Below are 6,000 nucleotides of genomic sequence, written 5' to 3'. Positions count from 1 at the left end.
TCTGGCACCAACGTAGCAAGTCCGCAATGTTCAGCAGAATAACACAAACAGCAACAACAACACAACCGGACGAAACAAGAAATCAACAGCAAAACAATCCCCTGTCCCATCTCTTCTCGGACCCACACTGACAGGCCTTCAACCTCTCCAGGCTTTCACTCCTCAGCAAAAGACTCTCAGACAATGAGTCTCCAACTTCCAAGTCCCGAGAGTTGACCTTCGGGCCTCTACTTCCAGAATCACTGATTTTGGGCTTCAATCTGTCAGGCTTTCTACCTCTGGATTTGCTGAGCTTCGGGCCTCGACTTATTGGCTTTGCCTTCTGAACTTTACATATCAACCCCAGTACTTGCCAGTCATGGGTTTGACCTTAGAGCAACCCAACCTTTCACTGCAGAGCACTTTGGGCCTCGACTTCCTGACTTGCACAGAACACCGATACAGTGGCCAGTGGGGTCACCAGCCCGCATGACTCCCGCCCACATGGACCTCTGTCTCAGGATTCATCAACTACATACTTCTTAGCCTTGTGTTTTTTCCAGTTTTTAGCAGCTAGCAGGGTGAAATATAACATTTTCCTAAAACAAGTGGATGACTTCAGTTATTCCTACAGTGAACTTGTACTGAATTGTTTTAAATAAAATTCTCTGTCTAATATGTACTTTCTCAGTAGTAGCTTTTTTTAAATTCCTGTGCACTTAAAAGGCTCAGATATATTTTCAGAATGTTATAAGAAGAAATTCAGTCTAATTTTGGATGCAAATCCATCATATTCCAGGCCTGACATGTGAATATTGATTTGGACATAATTCTATTTGCTACATTGAAAATGTTAATGCAGTGGTAGAGAAATAAAGAGCAGAAGCTTCTTCACAATGTGCAGTTAACCCTTTCTGCATTAGTAAGGGGTAGTGTGAATGTGCGTGGAGGGGTTGGTGTTTCTTAGTGCATGGCATTCCATTAGTGTACTTGCGATGTAACTGATATTAGCAGAATGAAACAAGGTTAGAGTCCAAAGTCAATTGGGGAAGAAGCATGAATCATTTCAAACTAGGTCAAATGAGTCCATACAAGGATTCATTCAGGAAGTTCAGCACCCTCAATTTCTGGGCATACCGGGTGCACCATGATTAAACAGGTCCCCATCCTGTTATAGGAATACTCTCAGTGGCCATGTTATTAGGTTATGTTTATGGTCTTCTGTCAGTGTAGCCCATCCACTTCAAGGTTCAAACTATTGTGCATTCAGGGATGTTCTTCTGCAAACCGCTAATATATGTTTGGTTACTTGAGTTACTGTTGCCTTCCTGTCAGCTTGAACCAATCTGGCCAATCTCCTCTGACCTTTCTTGTTAACAAGGTATTTTTGCTGCAGAGCTGTTACTCACTGGATGTTTTTTTTTTTGGTTTATGCACCATTCTCTTTAAAATCTAAACTGTTGTACGTAAAAATCCCAGGAAATCAGCAGTTTCTGAGATACTCAAACCACCCTGTCTGGCACTAATAATTATTCCACAGTCAAAGTCACTTAGATCACATTTCTTCCCAAATTCTGATGTTTGGTCTTAACAACCTCTTGACCATTGATTGGATAATTGGATACTTTAATTAACAAGCAGGTACGCCTAACGTACAGATGACTGTATGTAGCTCCTCCAACGGTTCAGCTGTCAGTCCCCACAACTCTCAATCTCCACATAAGACAATTCCGTCAAGGGCAAGTTCATCCTGGTGCTGTTTAAAATGGGGGAACTGGAATTTCTTTGAAAATTCCAGCCTTTTTAGGTGACCATGTAGGCCTGGGACAGTGAGGGGTCTTCTCTGGTTTCCCTTTGTTTCATCTCCACTGTAATAGGGAGAATTTCAATTTGCATTAGGGAGAATATGTTAAGAGAATTGTCCCCTTTTGTAAATTTTTCAGCTACTTCCTTTATTCCAAGGTAAGAAGGACATCCATCAGCGTTTCCATGATTAGTTGTCCTCTTGAATTTGTTCTGGTGAACGTGTCCTCTCAGTGTTACGAACCCCGTAACTGGGTCACTTACCAGCAAAGATAGAGAGGTCCGTTGAAGTCTGATGGTACTATTTTTAACAGTATTTATTAGTAGAAATAGACAAAAATATTATCAATGCAAACATACAGATAATATACGTCGTCAATACTAAATCTAAAAGTGTGGGTATAATGATAATCAATAAGAAATAAGCTCTATCGTTGTCTAGGGGATAATGTATTGTCCAATGGAAATATAAAAGTCACTCAGTTCATGCAGGCTGCAGCCTTTGGTTGGAGAGTGAGAGAGATTTGGAGAAAACTTGCCGATTTCTTTTATGATTTCTTTTATGATTGGAGTCTTGTTGGTGTGGCCGTTCACTTGTGGCCTCTCCTTTAGCTAAGCCGTTCTTCCATGGTGAGCCCGCCAATCCCAGGCAAGGGAAGGACGCACACGAGCCCCCCACTGGCTGTCGCTATTAAACGCTGTCACGGGATTTCTAGCGTTTCTCCTGGTGCATCTAAAGGGGTTGTTCCCCAGACCCTCTTTTATCCTTACTCACGGGGTCAATCAGGTTGGGATGATGCAATCCCTCAACCAGCCCACTCTGGTCGTCCCCTGAGGGGCTTCAATGAATAGTACAGTACTCAATACAGAATTCCTTCTCCAAGAGACAATAGCCGTTATCAATGGTTTTGTTTCGCTGAGGCCAGGACACATTCCAAACCTTGTGGATTCTCTCTGATTTCCTGGGTCCCAGACCTGAATTAATAGCGATCTTGCGATTCTCAAAAAGGAGGGGGTGACTTTGTACCCTTCGGCCCCTCAGAGCTGTGGCACATTCGTAACATCAGAAACAATCTGTAGATTGAAATCAGAAATGAGGGTGAACTGTCTCCTGTACCAGTACTGGTTGAAATGTTTTACACCCCAAACCAGATTCAAGGCCCCTCTGTCAATTTGGGCATATTTTTTCTCTGCAACAGTAAGGGAATATGATGCAAGTGCTTTGGGGTGTTCACTTCCATCGCTCATAGCATGTGACATGACTGCACCTATAACATAAGCAGAGGCGCCATGGACAAGTTTCACTGGACAATGTGAATCACAATATGTGAGTGTCTGATGTCACCATTTCCTTTGCCTTTTTGAAAGACTGCTTTGTCTATTGCCATTTCTGCTTGATCTACAATAATGAGTTCAAGAGGTGGAGCATAATAGCCAGGTTTGGCAGGAACTGGTTATAGTAATTGACAAACCCTAAGAAGGACCACAATTGAGACATCTTTTTTAGTCTTTGCGGATCCACCACTGCTTGAATTTTCTCAGCACTCCAGTGTAATACTTGGGCATCAGTGGTGTGACCACAGTAAGTAATGCTTGGTTTAAAGATTTCACACTTGTTCTGACACTGCGGTATTTTCACCTGTATTCTGGTGTGGGAAGGAGCTTGAACACCATCCGACTCCAATTCATCTGGGCATGACACTGCTTAGGACGCTCTCATTAGCCATTCACGTCCAAAACCTCTGAGGGAAAGTTGGCTCTCGCAATTCTCTCTTGAAAAAATTAGCAGGTATGAAATAGGGAGCTAATGCTCACACACTTCGATCAACTGCCCTAGCACTCTGCTATGCACCTGCAGAATACTGTGCACCTGCGTGGGGCAGATCAGCCCATGCAAAGAAAACAGACCCGTTGCTTAATGAAGCCTGCCAAATAATCAGGGGCACACTGCACTCCACACCCACTAACGTCATTTACAGACTTGCAGGCATTGGTCCCCCAGAGATCCGAAGACGCACTACAATAAAGATTGAAAAAAGTAAACAGAACTTGGATCCACGGCACCCACTACATCATCACGTGCCAGTTTCCAACCGCCTAAAATCGAGGAAAAGCTTTGCTACGGGGGAGGAACTACCGCATGGAATATCCCCCCAAACATACAGGTTTAACGTCTGGCAACAAACAGAAGCCAGAACCTCACCAAACAATACAGTGCAAGACCCCACAAAAACTTTGTCAGGCGGGGCACTGCTTGATGGACTGGACGGAAGTGGTGCACTCTCAACAGAGTGAGAGTGGGAGTTTGTAGGACGGGAGACAATATGGTGAAGTGGAGTTCAAAGACCAGCGAATCCTGTGAGTGTGGCGGAAGGGTGCAGAACATTGAACACGTTCTGCACAACTGCCCACTCTCACCTGATTTAGCTGGCACTGACCTGCTGAACGTCAACCAAACAGGACTAGAGTGGCTGGCTGTCTGGTGTGACAAGCCATGATGATGATGATGATCTATTTTCTAACTCCAGAGACTAAACAAAGGGAAAACACGGGGCCCGGGAAGTGAGTATCTACTTAGTTTCTTTTTAGTCACGCACCTACTGTGGTGAACTATGTGCCTGTCTGGACACGCCCCCTGCTGACTGCTCCTGTGGCTCCTCCCACAGGCCCCTGTACAAAGGCGATCTGAGGCCTGACGCTCGGCCTCAGTCTCCAGGACATAGTATGATGGACACTCACTCCTGGTTCCTTCTTCCAGTCAATAAAAGCCGATATCTCGCCTTACGTCTCAGTGTGAGTTATTGATGGTGCATCTCCCACATATGATGTGGTGACATAATGACACATGCCATTCATGAACTTTTACATATAACCCATCCTAAATTATGTAAACAGACAATGAATGCTTAAAGAAGCAAAATGTTTAAAATATTCTCAGATATTACTAAATTAGTAAATGCAGTACAGATATAGTGGGTCAAATTGCCCATTTCTGTGCTGTACAATTCTACGGCTTGATAACTCTATGAATTAATGCTTAGTGAGTTGGGCTGGGGATTATGGAGAAGTTTAGGTAGATTGTGGGTGGCAGAATTGCTTTAATGTAAGATGTAGAAATCCTCAGCCTCTTTCTTTAATTCTCCGTTTTCCCCCCGAAGGCTATTATGCAGATTCTGTTGCAGTTACATTGGTGCTGACAGCTCATGTGAAGAAGTCCGCCTTTCATAACAATGCCTGGATATCAAGTGTCATATTACTGGTTGATCCAATTCTGCCCACATGTGCACATTTTCCAGAGAAATCTCTGGATTGTGAAAGGAATGCTCTCTCCCAATGACTTTTTTTCTCTCTTTCTCTCGCTCCACGCAGGAAAAAAGAAAAATAATCTGCTGGAGGGACTCAGTACTGAGCTCCTCCTGACCCAGAATTCCTCCAGCAGTCTGATTTTGCTGCATAGTACAACATCTGAAGTCTCTTGGGTCAACAACAAGTTTAGCTTTTTCATCATTATATTAGCTGAGATTTGCCACCTCAGCTTATGAAGCAGCCAACTCAGGACCATTTGTGTGACTTAGTGTCATAGCTACTAAGTACTGACATTTTCACATGGTTTTACTTAAAATAATGTTCTACATGTCGTAACACTATTCTAGCTGTAAATGTCAATCCTTTTCAAATCTTCCTTGCTGTAATACTGGTGATGAAGGAAGCTATTAAGTCAATGACATATTTTGCCAAGTGTTATTTAGACTATTACCAAAAGCCCCCTGCGTATTACACAAAATTGACTGACGTCCTGAAATATTACCTTAGGACATTAGAAAAGCAATTTATTAATGAATGCAGCTGTTCCCAAGGTTCAAAGTGAAAATCCAATAAAGTGCACAGAAACAGGAACAAGGCTCTGTTGAACTCGAGCTTATTTTGAAAATTTCAATTCTTCACTCATGACTGTTTCTTAGAAGCATAGCTATTCCACTGGAAAGGAAATGACTGGAAAACTAAAATTTACACTTCATGTCCAAGCATTTTACATCATCAAAAAGAGTCACCAGATAACAATCAGAGATTGGTGGCCTTGATTGATTTTTATTCCTCATTCTAGAATCACTTAAGCTAGCTGAGTATCGCCAAGAAAGAAGTAAATTAAAATAGCAAATCAAATTTTCTTTTTCTCGCTGTGAGGAGAAAGGGAGAGAATTTGAGGAGCAAACCTGT

Source organism: Hypanus sabinus, chromosome 6 (assembly GCF_030144855.1).
Source record: "Hypanus sabinus isolate sHypSab1 chromosome 6, sHypSab1.hap1, whole genome shotgun sequence".
In the NCBI taxonomy this organism is placed as follows: Eukaryota; Metazoa; Chordata; class Chondrichthyes; order Myliobatiformes; family Dasyatidae; genus Hypanus; species Hypanus sabinus.
Note: the sequence above shows the minus strand (reverse complement) of the source record.